Source organism: Scyliorhinus torazame, chromosome 14 (genome assembly GCF_047496885.1).
Source record: "Scyliorhinus torazame isolate Kashiwa2021f chromosome 14, sScyTor2.1, whole genome shotgun sequence".
NCBI classification, from domain to species: domain Eukaryota; kingdom Metazoa; phylum Chordata; class Chondrichthyes; order Carcharhiniformes; family Scyliorhinidae; genus Scyliorhinus; species Scyliorhinus torazame.
In genome coordinates, this window is record NC_092720.1 from 92,662,234 (window position 1) to 92,679,945 (window position 17,712).

At 51.2% G+C, this 17,712-nt stretch overlaps 1 protein-coding gene across 1 annotated transcript in view; it reads right to left on the bottom strand.

Moving 5' to 3' along the window:
• Window positions 1-17,712, bottom strand: part of schip1 (schwannomin interacting protein 1) — a 1,157,911-nt gene that overhangs the window by 896,224 nt on the left and 243,975 nt on the right. The gene's annotated exons all lie outside the window — the stretch shown is intronic.

The window sequence follows — 17,712 nt, forward strand, 5'->3', positions numbered from 1 at the left end:
TCCTATCTTACTGACCTATTGGTTGAATGTCTGTGTGTCATGTCTCTGGTGCTCCCTCTAATGTCTAGCTAGTCTACGTGTATTTACATTAACCCCTTGTGCACTTCCAGTGATGCATATCACCACATCCACCTTTATTTCGTGTTGCATATTTTCTGTACAGTGTTAAAGAAAATTGAACAAAACAGGAAAATAAGTGATGCTCTGTACAAGTTATGATAACAGTGATCATTAAACAATAAGTCAAAATCATATGCAGGAGTCCAAAGTTCATTAATTAATATGGTTGAGTGGCTTTCTTGTCTTGTTGGTGAGGTGGTGATGTTGATGGTGGCATGTCCCTGTGAATACCGTCAGTGTCCATATGCTTAAAGAACCAAGAAGTGGTCAAATCACTTTGTTGTCTGAGGTGGACTCTTTCTTTCTTTCGATGTTTGTGGTGGTAATTTTTGATGGCATCTGTCCTGAAAGTCAGGTTGCCTGTTGGTAGTGCAGCAAGATGCATCGTCCTGCCATGGCATGTCATTGTTCTGAGCTAAGCAGTAACAGTGTCCCGCATTTGCAGAGTTTCATAGATTATCATAGAATTTACAGTGCAGAAGGAGGCCATTCGGCCCATCGAGTCTGCACCGGCTCTTGGAAAGAGCACCCTACCCAAGGGCAACACCTCCCCCCTATCCCCATAACCCAGTAACCCCACCCGACACTAAGGGCAATTTTGGACACTCAGGGCAATTTATCATGGCCACTCCACCTAACCTGCACATCTTTGGACTGTGGGAGGAAACCGGAGCACCCAGAGGAAACCCACGCACACACGGGGAGGATGTGCAGACTCCGCACAGACAGTGACCCAAGCCGGAATCGAACCTGGGACCCTGGAGCTGTGAAGCAATTGTGCTATCCACAATGCTACCGTGCTGCCCTTGTACCATGTCGTACCAGTCGTAGTTCCATTGGTGTTGTTTCTGTCGTGCTTGTTGTCAACGTTGTTGCCTTTGGTACGCTTCTTGCTATTGTCTTTGATGTTGTTGTTGTGGTTGGTTTTGTTGCCGTGTTTGCTGCGCTCAACGACCACACTCTGTAGATTATACGAGTCCTTCACACAGTTACTCGTGTCAGCGTCCTTTGTGGCATCTGCTGTTTCCTTGAGTGTGCCGTCACTGAGTTTGCGGCGCTCCCCGTCTGGAGTCATGTCCGGCTTACTTGAATCAGCTTTGGTTTCTCGATGTTCCTCGTCTGGAGTCTGGTCTGTTTCAGCTGAGTCAGTTTTGGCTTGTCGATGCTCCCCATCTGGAGTCTGGTCTGTCTCACCGGAATCAGCTTTGGTGTCTTGACGCTCCCCATCCGGAATTATTGCAGGTTCCCTTGAGCCAGCTGAGATTTCTTGATGTTCTCCGTCCGGAGTAATTTCAGGTTCACTTGAGTCAGCTGAGGTTTCTTGATGCTCTCCGTCCGGAGTCATTTCAGGGTCACTTGAATCTTCTGAAGTTCCGTGATGCTCCCCGTCCGGAGTCAAAACATTCAGGAATGCATTTGCTTGTGGAGAGGCACGAGCGAATGAGGTTTGAAGTAACATGATATCACTGGAGTCACCAGTAGTCTCACTGTGATTGTCGAGTGCCTCAGTACATTCTAGCTGAGGTCTGTCACGTTGCACATCTGGTATGGGAAGTGGGATGCCGTCATCACTTGTCTCACATACAGTGGGGAGAGCCTCAGTGTCTTCTTGTCATTCACTTGAGCTGGGTAGACCGTCAGTGTCTTCTTCTGGTGGCTCAAATAATCTGGGTGGACTGTCATAGTCGCTTTGTTGTTCACGTGAGCATATTCACTTGCTGTTCACCGGAGCGTGGTAGACTGTCATAGTCTTCTTGCTGTGCACTTGAGCATGGCAGACTTGCATCGTCTGCTAGACCCTCATGGTCTTGTTCATGCAAGGACTGCGCTCTGGAGTCTTTCATAGAATTATCATAGAATTTACGGTGCAGAAGGAGGCCATTCGGCCCATCGAGTCTGCACCGGCTCTTGGAAAGAGCACCCTACCCAAGGTCAACACCTCCACCCTATCTCCATATACCAGTAACCCCACCCAACACTAAGGGCAATTTTGGACACTAAGGGCAATTGATCATGACCAATCCACCTAATCTGCATATCTTTGGACTGTGGGAGGAAACCGTAGCACCTGGAGGAAACCCACGCACACACGGGGAGGATGTGCAGACTCCGCACAGACAGTGACCCAAGCTGGAATCGAACCTGGGACCCTGGAGCTGTGAAGTGATTGTGCTAGCCACAACGCTACCGTGCTGCGTTGCTTCTATCGTGGAGGCTGTCCAAGAGCTCGGTGTGGAGGCTTGTGTCACTCCCTCTGTGGAGTCTTGCAGCGTTCCCTGTGTGGAATCGTGCATTGGTCTCGCTGTGGCGTCTTTCATCGCTTTGTGTGTGGAGGATGGGACCCTTTGTGGTGCGTGGACCACTCTCTGTGTGGAGTCGGGATCCTTCGCGGTGCGTGGGCCACTCTGTGTGGCAGCAGGCTGCTCTCTGTAGGCTTGTACCGCTCTCTGTCTCTTGGCGTCAGGCCGCAGCATAATCCTGCACTCACGAGCCGGGATGTCATAACTGCTGGGCTGAAGATTCCCCAATCCGAAGAACTCATCGTCGGGGTCGTCAATGTACAACACGTCTAGTTGCGGTTTAGATTTGGGGGTAGCCACCTCCCAAGGTGAAATCTTCGTCTGAGTTGTTGTCTTCCAAGACCACATCATCACGTTTTGTGTCGGAGCTGGCATTCGGCTCGCGATGTCCAAAGAAGAATTCAAGGTCTGAGTCATAGTCTTCAAGGACTGTATCATCTCTTTGGGCGGTGCTAAATGCTTGTTGCAGGGTTCTGCGGAGGTTACTTTCAGCTGCTGGTCGAATTTCAGGCATTGTGCTGTCGTACCAGGTGAAAGAATCGGGTTTGACGGCTTAAAATTTTTTTCCCCGTGTTTTGGGACATTGCCCCTTTAAGTGGGCGTGGTCCGGGGGCCTCTGACATCACGACGCATGTGACGTAGTGCATAGTGCATGCGCAAATGGACCTTCCCGTTCTGTGTGCTCTTCGCGCAACTGCGCATGTGCAGCACCTTTTCCAAGATGACTGCAATTCAAAACTGCCGTTTGTTGCTGCAAGCCTACCACGTGGTGAGTTTCGGCACCTCGTTTACTGTTTTATTCTGTATGTTCCTCGCAGAATTTTTGGAATTTGTCCAGGACTGCCTGGAAGTCGCTTTTGTTTTGCCCCTTTGAGTATTTGAAGGTCTGGAAGATTTCAGCTGCTCTGGACCCGCGATGGTAAGTAGAAGCTTTATTTTTTCTGCATCCGCCACGCCATCTAGGTTGGACGCTACCAGGTAGATCTCAAATCTCTGCCGGAACCAACGCCAGTTTTCACTGAGATTGCCTTGGTACCTGAGCTCCTGTGGAACTGGAATCTTGAACATCACCTTGCCTGGCTGCTGTTGCTGGTTGTCACTGTTTGCTGAATTGAACTATATGGATTTAACAGCCACTCTTGAGTACCATGTTTTGTTATGCTCTTGACGTAGCATAAGCTGCTTCTTTGACGTGCACTCTGACAAAGGAAGGTTCAGACTTGGAGATAGCTTCAACACGTTTATTAAACTATTAACAATTCTCCTACTTGGATTCGACTCTACTGTTAATCCTTCTATAGCTACTCAGACTGACGAGCCAGTCTGCTACAATCCACGTGGTGGGTGTGATGTTCAATCAACCCTGTGTCTGTACTCACTGAGTGTCTCCATTGGAAAGAGGAAGATCATGTGTGCTGTGTCCTTATATATGGCTTGGTGTAATGCCCTCCTGTGGTAGTGTCACCTCTGTGTGTATCGTGAATGCCCATTGGTCGTGTCCTATCTTACTGACCTATTGGTTGAATGTCTGTGTGTCATGTCTCTGGTGCTCCCTCTAGTATCTAGCTAGTCTACGTGTATTTACATTAACCCCTTGTGTACTTACAGTGATGCATATCACCACACCAAGGAGGCGCCGCACAAGGACACGTGTGTACCGGCAGCGCTGCCAATCCTGGTGGCCCGCTTTCATCTGAACTACGATCCGCAAGTTCACGCCATTGAAGCTCAGGGAGTGGACCATTGCCGTCTGGGACTGCGCCACATCACACTGTAACTATGCCACTGCCTTCTGGGTTTGTGTCACATCAGCCAGTAACTGCATCAACTCCATCTGGGACTTGGCCACCTCCCTCTGTGTTTGCGCCATGTCAGCCAGCGCCTGGGCACAGACGTTCCCAGCCATGGCCTGCCGTGACTGGGTCACGCACAGAAGCGCCGTTGCAATATCCAGGTCTCTGGCACATGGCTGCCTGTGAGGCGGCAACCCTATCCTGGACCTCGGTCAGCGCCTGCACAGAATGCCCCAGGTGTTAGCCTGGGTGGTACGCATTGTACACCCACAGAATGCACGCAGGAGGGTGACCCACCGAACCCTACCTGAGACTCCCACCACACCCCGCCACCATGGAGAGCCATCAGATCCCCCTTTAGAGACCCCAACCAAAGGCCCCATCAGACACCCCCACTCCCCACCATATAATACTGTATGGAGGCCAGCATCATAAATTACCCAGTGGATTGAAAGATTTCACCACCAAAAAAGCAGTGGAGAAGACGGCATCCTCCTCTGGCGTCAGCTCCGCAAACTTAGGGATCTTCATAGCAGACACCCAGGAGTGTCCAAAATGAAAATGCTCGCCTGCAGCTATGTCTGGTGGATGCGCCTGGACGTGGAGATACAGCGACCGGTCCAACAATGTAGTGTGTACCAGGAACTGAAGAAACATCCGCCTGCCGCATCTCTTCGTTCCTGGGAGTGGCCGGGACAGCCTTGGGTACAGCTTCATGCCTACTTTGCCGATCCCTTTTAAGGCTCCATGTTCCTGTTCATAATTGATGTACATTCAAAGTGGCGAGAGGTCCACAGGATGTATCCCACAGTTTTGAGGGCCACTATATAGAGACTGTGCCTCTCGTTTAGCACGCATAGCATCCCAGAGGTGTTAGTCACCGGCAATGGAATGCTATTTATTAGCAAGAAGTTTGGAGGTTTCATGAAAACTAACGGGGTGAGATGCATCTGCACAGCCCCGTATCACCCAGCTTCAAATGGGCTTGCTGAAAGAGCAGTGCAAACGTTCAAGAGAGGATTGAAAAAGCAGAACTCGGGCTCCCTAGATATGCCTTGCCAAATTCTTATTTTGTTATTGAACGACTCCACATGCTGCAAGTGGCATAGCACCGGCAGAACCACTGACAGACTTCGAACCCACCTCGGCCTCGCTTTTCCAGATATTGGTTGGAAAATACTCCGCAGTCAAGAGCAACAAGGGCGTTGCCCAGACAAGTGTAAACAGACCAGCCAGTTTGTACCGGATGACGCAGCCTACATTCGGAACGTCGGTGACTATGCCAAGTGGGTGCCAAGCAGGGGTGTTTGTCAAACAGCACCGATATTGTACCAGGTTCTGGTGCAGCACCGAGAAATGAAGAGGCACCAGGAGACCAGCAATATGCAAAACTAATCCAGCGGTGCCAGCTTCGGCGCAGACAGCCCCAACACCAGCAGCTATGAGGGCCTAGGCCAAAGGGAGATCCAATGCAGAAATGAAAGAGGTTGAGGATTCTGACTTCGACATGGAGACCCAGACATCGGAAGTTTCTGACAGTGAACAGATCAGCAAAGACTCACCAGAGGTTTTCCAACCATGACAATCAGTGAAAAAATGGCGCTCGCCATCTAGACATATACCGCCTGATCCAGCTCCACATGCGCATGAAGTGCAGCCACAGGCAAAAAGAAGGAAGCACCATCCTACTCCACCCTCATCAGAGGAGTCTTCGGACTTGGGGGGGTGGGTGAAGGGATTTATAACCCACACGAGACTTACGGGGTCAGACCAATGAGTCTCCCCGTGAGTCTCTTTGAGCATGAGCTTCCCTATTGAGGAGCCATGGACACTGTGCATAAAAGCTTGGCACAAGTGGGAGCCAAGCAGAGAAGTCCTGACAGGGATCTGTGTACAACGTGTAAATAGATTCTTCTTCACAGTCGGCGGGATCCTGCATTCCTGAGACTAAGTGTTGATGCCGGGGCAGGATTCGTGGGCTTCCATGACAGCAAAACCAGCGCCGGACCGATTCAGCGACTGTCAAGGGGCTCGCACCAGCGCCACGTGGAACACAGCTGATTCCAATGAGAAAGGGTGTGGGATTCGCCAGGTTCACGATTGACACTCATGAAACCATTATCAATTGTCGTAAAAACCCATCTGGTTCACTAATGTCCTTACCTGGTCTGGCCCATATGTGACTCCAGACCCACAGCAATGTGGTTGACTCTTAACTGCCCCTCAAGGGCAATTAGGGATGGGTAATAAATGCAGGCAAAGGCTGCTAAGCACACATCCCATGAATGAATAAAATAAAATATATGCCAACGGTGTTTACTGTACGTGGGTTCTGGAACACATTGACACCACTGTCGAGTCGACAGAGAATTATGATATTGGTATGAACCCGGCGCCCGCCACAATTTCGTTGTCAAAACCGGTTCTCCGCCCAATTCCAGTGTCGGCCGACGGAGAATCCCGCTCAGTGTCTTTTAGCCTCTCATATGGACTCCTCTGTGAACACAATAGACGCTGATTGCCACTCTGATCGAAGTTCAGGCCCGACATTACAAGAGTAATACGTGCTAAATGCAATCAGCCTCAATTGTTTCAGATAAAGGATACTCGACCTGTCCAAGAATCAATCTGAACAGATGCATGAGATTCCCACTCTTTCCAAATTGAACTAAATTAAGCTGACTCAAAATTGCACTGGGCACAGAGTTTGGTCATTCAGTCAGTATGTTGTTAGTTACTTTCATCTCAGTACTGCATCTCAGGCTGAAAAATGGGCAGAAGGGAGATGAAAATCAGAGGTCTCATTATTCTATTTACCTACAGTGTATGCTATATATTGTTCCAGGAAAATCTCCTACTCCTGGCACATACGCTTTCTATCATCAATCAATCACTACTACCTGGTCCTTTTAAAATATGATTGTTCATTTACACTGTGGTTGTTTGATGAAAGTTACTAAGTGCTGTAAGAATTTATAGCATTTTAATTTAAGCTGAGGGAAACAGGAAGGAATGTGTCAACAATTTTGGACGAGAACATTGTACACAATTCATTTACTCGACTTGAAGCACTGACATTGTTAGGAAATAATGCTTTTTAACCTTTAAATGGATCAGAAATTGTTATTTCAATATTATACAAGAGACTGCTCGTAATAAATAGTCAGCTCACTTCAGCATTCTGGCATCGGACTGAAAACCCTGGGTGAACACAAATCAATTCTTTCACACCATTCCAGAAATCTATTCAAGTGGAGGGAAAATCATGCAATTACAAGCACCACAGAGAAAGAACACCAATTTTATAAGAGACTGATCAAATAAACAGTTGGTCTCAAACTGAGCAAAGTAGTAAAGGTCATCCAGTCATACAGAACTTAGTGAAACACCAGTTTCCATTGTTAAAATAATACAATTTAAACAAATTGCTGGAGGAAAGAAATCTTTTGAGCAATAGCAGCCATGCTGATTAGGGGCTGGTATAGCACAGGGCTAAATAGCTGGCTTTGAAAGCAGACCACGGCAGGCCAGCAGCACGGTTCAATTCCCATACCAGCCTCCCCGAACAGGCGCCGGAATGTGGTGACTAGGGGCTTTTCACAGTAACTTCATTTGAAGCCTACTTGTGAAAATAAGCAATTTTCATTTCATTTTTCAATTTTTTTCAAGAGGTTTGTTTACAGACTTAATTCTTAATGTCTTTTGTGTGTTTCAACTAAATGACATACATACATAATTCTTGTAAACCCATGGGGCGGGATTTCTGAGACAAAGGGCGCGAATTTCCGGCTGCATTGGATTCTCACTTGACCGCAACGCAGCCAGAGAATGCCCTAACCCTGGTCCTCCCCCTGGAACACAGGCACCTTGGCACTGCCCAGCTGGCACCTTGTGCTGCTACTCCCCTGGCACTGCGAAGGGGCCCAAATGGCATTGCCAAGCCAGCAGGAGCATTGCCTGGGTGCCAGTGCAAGGGTGCCTGAGTGCCAGGGTCAGAGGGCAAGGGGGGCCATGCCCATGAAATGAGGTGCAGGGGAGTTTGAATGGTGGGGGAGTGCAGGGCAGGTTGCAGGGGCCACCGGGAGGCTGGTTGGGTGATGGGTGGGGGTCCAAGAAGGAAGGGGATGCTGTAAAGATGCTTGGGGGGGGGGGCCTGAAGAGGGGGACCTCACTTGGGGGGCATGGGGTAGTGTCCAGTGTCCATGTATGTGGGGGGGGGGGGGGGGTGACATTGCCCATGTGTGGGTTGTCTGGGGGGCCCACATGCTCACTTAGAGATCGAGGAACCCTTTCAAAATAGTGGCCTGGGGTGAGATTCTCCGACCCCCCGCCGGGTCGGAGAATCGCCAGGGGCTGGCGTGAATCCCGCCCCCGCTGTTTGCCAAAGTCTCCACCACCGGATATTCGGCGGTGGCGGGTATCACGCCGTGTCGGTTGGCGGGCCCCCGCCCCCGCTCGATTCTCCGGCCCAGATGGGCCGAAGTCCCGCCGCTAAAATGCCTGTCCCGCCGGCGTAAATTAAACCACCTACCTTAGCGGCGGGACAAGGCGGCGTGGGCAGGCTCCGGGGTCCTGGGGGGGGGCGCGGGCCGATCTGGCCCCGGGGGGTGCCCCCACGGTGGCCTCGCCCGCGATCAGGGCCCAGCGATCCGCGGGCGGGCCTGTGCCATGGGGGCACTCTTTCCCTTCCGCCTCTGCCACGGTCTCCACCATGGCGGAGGCGGAAGGGACTCCCTCTACTGTGCATGCGCGGGAATGCCGTCAGCGGCCACTGACGCTCCTGCGCATGCGCCGCCCGGAGATGTCATTTCCGCGCCAGCTGGCGGGGCACCAAAGGCTTTTCCGCCAGCTGGCGGGGCGGAAACTCGTCCGGCGCCGACCTAGCCCCTCAATGTTGGGGCTCGGCCCCCAAAGATGCGGAGCATTCCGCACCTTTGGGGCGGCGCGATGCCCGTCTGATTTGCGCCGTTTTGGGTGCCAGTCAGCAGACATCGCGCCGTTTCCGGAGAATTTCACCCCTGATCTCAGCGTCCAACTCCCCACTGCTAAAAAAGATTCTTAGGACGGGATTCTCCGGCTACGTCCGCCCGACGACCAGAGAATTCCGCCCGGGGTCAATGGACTTCTCCATTGTCCGCGGTTCACCTGTGGCGTTCTTGCGGTGGGTGCGGTGGAAGAATCCAGCCCCAAATGTGGGCTAAACTAGTGAGAAACTCCCTAGAGTACAAAAAAGTGACCAAGTGTCATTGAATAGCGATAGGGAACTTGGCGGCGGAGCTGGTGCGAAACTCCCTGAAAAAATTGGCCGCAAATTAATTTTGACATTTTGTGGGAGAATCGGGATCAAAGTGTTGTCACTGGCGCAGAATCTGTGGCGCTGCACCTTGACCGATTCAGATCTGTTAAGGGTCAAGCACCGGCGCCACATGGAACACAACCAATTCCAATGAGAAAAGGTGTCAGATACGCAAGTTTCACAATGGATTTGGTGGGGGGGGGGGGGGGGGGGGGGGGTGTCGGGTGGGATGTGGTTTTGTAGTGTCCGCGCGTGTCCTTGGCCAGTTTCCCACCCTGCTAGTCGGTGAAGCTGGAGGCGATCAGAGCGTCGCTTACGCGTTGGCGCAGATGTCTGCAGCTTAGGTGCCTGCCTGGGCACCATGTCCTACCCATCCTTTCCCTCTCCCACATCCTCCTCTTCAACGAGGCCTGCCATTCATCCTCCTACTCCAGCATGTCAGCCCTCTGCTGCGCGGTGTTGTCGCGGACGCAGCAAGTCGCCACGATGCGGACAACCCTCTCTGCGCCATACTTGAGGGCCCCTCCAGAGTGGTCCAGGAACCTGAACCGCACCTTCAGGAGGGCGAAGCACCAATCTATCATGCCCCTGGTTGTGGTGATCCACTGTAATAGGAAATGTAAGGTAGGACCTACACTACAGGTTCGCCGGTAGCTCCTGCCGGCTGGCTCCGCCCAGGGAGAACTGTATAAATATGCATGACCTCCAGTGCCCTGCCATTTCGCCAGCTGCAACAGGAGGCCTCGCATCTGACTGTAATAAAGTCACAGTTGTACCCAACTTTAGTCTTTGTGCAATTGATGGTGCATCACTGGTCGCTGTATGGGGGTCATTGTAGCAGGTCTTTGCATTGGTCTGTGGCCTTCGGATTGGTGTCATCAGCCATGACCGCAGTGGATAACCCCCGTCACCCAGGAGCCAGCCCCCAGCCGGAGGGGCGTCTCGAACATGTCAGGAATCGTCGAGTGTGCCAGGGTGAAGGCATCGTGTACACTGCCCGGGTATCGGGCGCATACGTGTATGATACGCAGCTGATGGTCACATATCAGCTGCACATTCATTGAGTGGTGCCCCTTTCAGTTTGTGTACAGCAGCCTGTCATCTGCAGGTTGTCATAGGGGGACATGAATCCTGGTAATCACCCCTTGGACGCGAGGCTGTTTGGGCATCCTAGTGAGCTCGGTTCACATTGAAGTGGATGTATTATGCTGCCTGGGCATTTAGGGCCTCCGTGACGGCGCAGATGAACCTGTGCACAGAGGTCTGTGAGATTCCGGACAGGTCCCCACTCGGTGACTAGAAGGACCCCGTCACGTAAAAGTTCAGGTGACCGTCACCTTGACTGCCACTGGGAGAGGGTGTCCTCCCCAGACCCCTGCGGTGCCAGGTGCGCCATGATCTGGCAAATATGTCGCACTGTCTCGCTGCACAGATCAGATCCAATTCGACCTTCAGTAAACCTAAACTGACTACTCACGGGGGGTTACTGTCTGCTTTTTAATGGTGCCTTGTAACTAACTCTAAGTTTTAAGCTTTTCGCTAAGAAAAGCAGTTGGATTTGCAATAAAACTGTTGTCAGTTGTAATTCTCAATCTCTCGGATGTTACAGTATCCATTCTCACCCAGTTTGTCGGTCTGGTCTGGGTAAATCGATCATACATGTCATGAGTAATCTGTGGGTGAAAGGAAGCTCTAATTTCTCCTATCTTAACTCTTACTACAAGTGACAAATACAATTAGCACTGTTCACATCAACATCCAATTTCTACTTCTGCTATTTTCACCCCCTTCAGCCGATGCCACTACCCCTCTCCTCACCTCAGGGATAGTTTTCTCTGTACCACCATAGCTTATTCTTGCATCACCCCAGCACCTGCTCCCCTTCCAATAACACTTCCCGTGCAAACACAAGGGGCTGGATTCTCCGCAGCTCCACGCCAAATTCACGTTTGGCGTGGGGGCGGAGAATCGAAGTTCCCGACCGAATCGGTCCTGGCCCACTCTGGCGATTCTCCGGGGCCCGGAGAATCGCTCGTCCACGATTTATGCCGCGCAGCTGGTTGGCCATTGCCAGAGGCCCTTCCAGCGATACTCCGCTCTTAGCAGGCCGAGTTCCTGACAGCGTGGTTCTAATCAAGTATGGCCGGTCTGGACTCAGTCCGTGGCCGCCCTGGTGAGGGGCGGGGGAGATCGAGCACCGGGGAGGGCCTTATGGGCAGCCGGGGCAGCGATCAGGGTGGTCCGATGCAGCGGCGCGTGGCTGATCGGGGGGCCTACATTGTCCTGTCGGTCCACAGTCCGAGTCCGCCATGGCGCTCGGCCCATGCGCATGCGCGGACTTGGAACCAAAAGTGCGGGGGCCCGCATCTGCAGCTAAAGCTGAGTGAAGCACTCCAGGTCCCTGCCAGCCCCCTGAAGGTAAGTGAATCGACTTTTATATTTTTCAGGAAACTGAGGAGTAAAACACCAGTATTTATACGCCGGCGTGGGGACATAGCCCCATTTTTGGAGAATCCAGCCCAAGAGATGGAACAGCTCCTCTTTTACTTCATCCCCACCCACTGTTCAGAGGTCCCAAATATTCCTGCCAAGCAAAATAGCTATTTACTTGTACTTATTTCAATTTACTGTTCATGGTGTGGTCTTCACTACACTGGGTAGATTAAAGGCAGATCTGGTGACCATTTGTCAGAACATATCCGTTCTCTGTGCAAGCATATCCCTGGTCTTCCAGTCTCTGGTCGTTTTAATTCTCAAACACCGTCCTGACCGCTGTCCTTGATCTATTCCTCGAGCTTTCAGTAAGATTCACTGGAACAGTACTTTACCTATCAATTAGGCAGTTTACAACACAGATTTTAATAATTTCAGATCATAACAGTTGCTGGTAATGGTTATGCAGCTGTTATTTATAGCTCCTCAAGACACATCTTTTGTTTCTTTATTTGTCCCTTGCACTATCTTTCCTTTCGTTATTTAATTAGTCCTAAACTCAACATTATCACAATTCTTTCTTTTACTCAGTCCACCCTCCATCTTTGCACACGCCAACCACTTGGCCTCCCCCCACCACCCCCTCCACCTCCCACCCCACACACCCATTCCCTGCCTTGTAGTTGCTTATAAACTGTTGGATTACCAACTACTTCTAGCTCTGACAAGATGACAGCGACCGGAAACATTGGGCATGATTCAGCGGACTTGCCGCGCCCGACTTGGTGTCAGGACTAGGTCATTGTACCTCACGAGAGGCCTCTCGTGAGGTTTCCATCGCTCAAAACCTGTCACTAGATTCATCGGAAACTCGCATTGCGATTTGGATCTCGACCTCACTGGGCGTGATCCAGAATTTTGCTGGATTCACCAGGTGCCCATGACTCAATGGCCGTGCCTGGGGGACCTTGCCAGGGGGCCATTTAGTAATGGTCCACACAAACATAGACCAGGTGCAATGACACTTGGGGGGAGGCGGGGGCTACCCATCACCCATACGCCTTGGCACTGCCAGCCTGGCAGTACCACCTGGGCAACCTGACAGTGCCACTCTGGACACCCTGCGTGCCCAGGTGGCACACTGCCAGGGGGCCGGGGTACTGCCAGGGTGCCAAGATTGCAGTGCCAGGGTGTCCAAGTGCCAGGTTGGCACTGCCAGGGATCGGGCCCAAGGGGGAGGGACCCAGAGACCTCTCCAAGGTTGTGGGTCAAAGATAGGTGAGTCTGAAAGTGCGAAGGTTGGAACAGGTGGGGAAGAGATTGGGGTAGCCAGACAAAACGACGCCTCGATCTGAGGAGCCTCAGCTCACCGGCAGCAAATCTAGGTGTGGCCTTGGTGGAGAGAATTTCCCCGAGCCCAAGAAAATGTTTCTCGGTGAGAAATACTTGGCTAAACGTGCCATTCATGTCCGCTGAACCGCGCCCATTAACTCTGTTGCACGACTTTCCGGCATTTTCTCTTTTTATTGCACATAAAGATCTGCCTTTCTTTGGATGGGCTTCTCAGTTTGAAACGTTTTTTTCCTTCCTCAGCCTAGAATTCTTACTTCACCAATTATTCTATCCTTTAACCTCCTCTATTCTTCACTGGATTTTACCAAGCCTTTCTGAGCTACTTAAGCCCCTCTATCTGTAATGGCCACATTATAATTATTGCTTTCCTAAAAAAAAATCTAGTTTATGGGCTGACATGTATGTTGCTGTATTCCGATCTGTAAGCTGTTTCCATACACTCTGTATGCCTCCCAAACACTCCATTGTGCAGTTGCAGCAAAATAGATTTTTGGAAAAAAAATGATCTGATGTGATAACATCAATGTCAAAACATGTCATCCGGCATATGTCCTAGGCTGTCAGTTCCACAGGAGAGAGTATTGTTGAACATGGTATGCCTGATTGCTTCTAGTAGGGAATTCAAGGTGATAAAAGTAAATCGGCAAACCTTTCATTGTGTGTGAAGTTAAAGGAAAAAAAGCTTTCAGAAAATTGTCATGACAAATCAATGACATTTAATAAAATAATTTTATTTTCACTTTACTTGGGAGTGCAATATACCCCCAATTCTGTTAAAAAGAGTAAGTAGTTCAATGAGAAATGTACGTACTTATATTATTTAGTACCATATTATTGTTCTGAAGAAGAAATGTCTGGCTTGTAGCAGATGAAATAAATTTCAGCTGATTTGATTTATTTATATTTCCAATGTAAAATTTCTTTCTGATCCTCCACGGAGAAAAGAATTTTCATACATACTGAACAAGAAAGCGACTTTATTCACATCACATTTTTCCCGCTGTTTCCAGTAATTATTCATTAAATTGCTACTTCACTTTTGCCTTGAAAGATACATTATCAGCATTTTTCCATTTTGGAGCATTCATTTGTTCGGAAGTGCTGTGCCCGTTAGCGCAACCAATTTGAGAGTGCAGCCCTATAAATTTACAGCCATCTGCCAAAATTACTAATCTGGGTTCTTCTGTCATATTTAAAGGATTAATTTCTCTTTCAGATTGCTTCAGAATATAATTGGTTGCAGACTATCGACATGGAGACAATAAAAAAAACGTGTACCTCATTGAGAAGCAGCACTGCCCAAGAACGTTAATACACTTGGAACAGCAGTGGAGATCTCCCCAGTGTTCCAACTAATATATCTCCCTCAACCAACATCCCAGATTATTTTGACGTTATTATATGCTTGTGGGGCTTTGACGTTTGAAAAGTGGTTTCACAGTGGCTGTGGTGCCGAGATTGACACCGCTATTCAATGCCACTCAGCTGTTTTCTTGGGCCTCAGGGATTGTCACCCCGTCGAGGCCAAACTTAGGAGGATTTCCTGCATTGGGGAACTGAGCTCACCAGCAGGACTGGCTCCTCACAGATCCGGACGCCATTTTGAATGGCAGCCCCAATCTATACACCACCCCCTTTCAGGACTCTCTAGCTTTCAGGAACCACCTTCCTCCCTTCATGCTCAAATCTTTCTTTGGCCCCCTCAAAACCCCCACACTTCCTTTCATGGGCATAGTTCCCCAGACCCTGACCCTAGGCAGTGCCATCCTGACACCTGGGCACCTTGGGAATGCCAGCCAAGCACTCTGGCAGTTTCCCTGGCACTGCCAACCAGGCACCCTAACAGTGTGCCTGGGTGGTATTGCCAGGGTGCCAGGCTGGCTGTTTTAAGGTGCCCAGGTGCCGGGGGAGTGCGAGTGTGCTCCCTGCCTAGTCCCTGACCACCTGGGGGCTCTAATGGCCTGCAAGACCCTCCGAGATGCCATCACACCTGGTTCGCAATTGTGAAAACAAGTGCTAAACGGCCAGGTTGAGGCCTGGCATGCGTCGCTGTTGACCCCCAGGCTCCGGACGAATTAGCTGTTCAGATATTTAAATGAGCCTATTTAAATATCATTATCTGGAGCATGCCCAGCAAGGGTGTGATCCAGATCATGCCGGACGGGAACATTGTGCAAGTCACCAAGGGCGCCCGGTGCAGAGTCTGATTTGGGGCCCTTGTGGCTGGGCGCAACGTGGTGGGAAAATCACGCCCTACATTTATCAGACTAGAATTGAATTTCAAAAGCAGAAAATGTAGAGTAATCTCAGCATTCAATGGGTGCAGCAAGAGCAGGGGTACGGTGGCGGGGTGTTGACGTCATGGTGAGTGGGACAGAAAAATTTCTCAGTAAGCCAAAGATCAGGGGCGGGATTCTCCTTTCGCGGGACTAAGTCCTCAAGCCGACGTGAAAACCGCGCCAACCACTCCGGCGTCAACAGCCTCCGCAAGTGCGGAATTCTCTGCATGTTCGGGGGCTTGGTGGACGCCGGAGGGGTTGGCGCTGTGCTAGCCGGCGTCGATGGGACTGCACGAGTCCACGTATGCGGCAAAGGGCTGGTATGATCCCGCGCATGTGCAAACCGGCCGGCGTATTCTGGCGCATGCACAGGTGGTTGTCCTCACCGCGCCGGCCATGGCAGAACTCTACAGAGGCCGGCGCGGGAGGAAGGAGTCCGATCGCGGGCCAGGCCACCGTGGCCGCCCCCCACCCCCCCCCCCCCCGGGTCGGATCCCACCGCGCCTCCCCCGAGGCCCGCCCCAGCCGACATACCTGCCTGGTCCCGTCGTGTGGGACCATGTCTAACTCACACCGGCGGGACTGGCCAAAAACGGACGGCCGCTCGGCCCATCGGGGCCCGGAGGATTGCCGGGGGGGCTGCTGCCAACGACCTCTGACCGGCATGGCGTGAACCTCGCCCCCGCCCGAAAACCGGCGCCGGAGAATACGGCAGCCGGCATCGGGGCGGGATTCGCGCCGTCCCCCGGGGATTCTCCAACCCGGCAGGGGATCGGAGAATCCCGCTCCAGTTTCCCGTCTGTGTGAAAACAGATTGTGATTTCCCACTACCGACTTTAACGGCTGGTCATGTAGGCCGCTATGCAATGCCAGGAAATTCATTTGCATACATTCTTTGAAAATAAATTTAGAGTAGCCAATTATTTTCTTCTAATTAAGGGGCAATTTAGCATGGCCAATCTACCTACCCTGCACATCTTTGGGTTGTGGGGGTGAGACCCACGCAGACACGGGGAGAATGTGCATACTCCACACGGACAGTGATGTGGGGCCGGGATTGGACCCGAGTCCTCGACGCCGTGAGGCAGCAGTGCTAACCACTGTGCCAGCATGCTGCCCACATTTGCATACAGTTAAATGTCAAGCATACTCATTAAAAAGCCAGCTCACCAAAATCAAGGCCCCACTCCAGATCAAATGACCATGCAGGCAGCCAATTAGAGCGGTGTGATTGTGGTTGTCACCACAGTTTGTATATAGTACACATACGAGATGTAATACGGTAAGGCTCCTGTACTACACGTACGGGGGTAGATCCCTGCCTGCTGGCTCCGCCCAGTACGCGGAGTATAAATGAGTGTGCTCACCAAGCTGCAGCCATTTCAGCAGCAGCTGTAGGAGGCAACATATCTCTGCGTAATAAAGCCTCGATTACTCTCTACTCTCGTCTCATCGTAATTGATAGTGCATCAATTTATTACGCAGAGATTTTACAGCGATGGACCTTCGCATCAAGCCAGATGTCCTGCAGCTGCACCCTCAAGCAGACGGCGCCACGTCGGCCTTCGACCACTGGCTAGCTTGCTTTGAAGCCTACATCGGATCAGCAACAGAACCACCCTCAGAGGCACAGAAACTACAGATCCTGTACACACGGTTGAGCTCCAATATTTTTCCTCTTATCAGGGACGCGCCCAACTACACTGAGGCCATGGCGCTTCTGAAAGAGAACTACGCATGGCCGATCAACAAGCTCTATGCCAGGCATCTCCTGTCCACGCGGCAACAACTCCCCGGTGAGTCATTGGAAGATTTCTGGCTGGCGAGGAACTGCGATTGCCAGGCAGTTTCGGCCGTTGAACATTCCGAACTCCTAATCAGGGACGCTTTCGTTACGGGCTTAGGGTCGGCGTACATCCGCCAGTGCCTCTTAGAAGGGGGTACGCTTGACCTCGCGGCGATCAAGAAACCCGCGACCTCGCTAACGGTAGCCTCCCGTAGATTGAAATGACATGCACCTGGCAACCTGCACTTCACTCATGACCTCAAGGTACGTTCACCGACCTTGAAATTGTGCTGCGCTCGTGGCTATTCAGACAATGCAACAGGCTGCTCAGGCAAGGGCAGTGGGAGCTCAA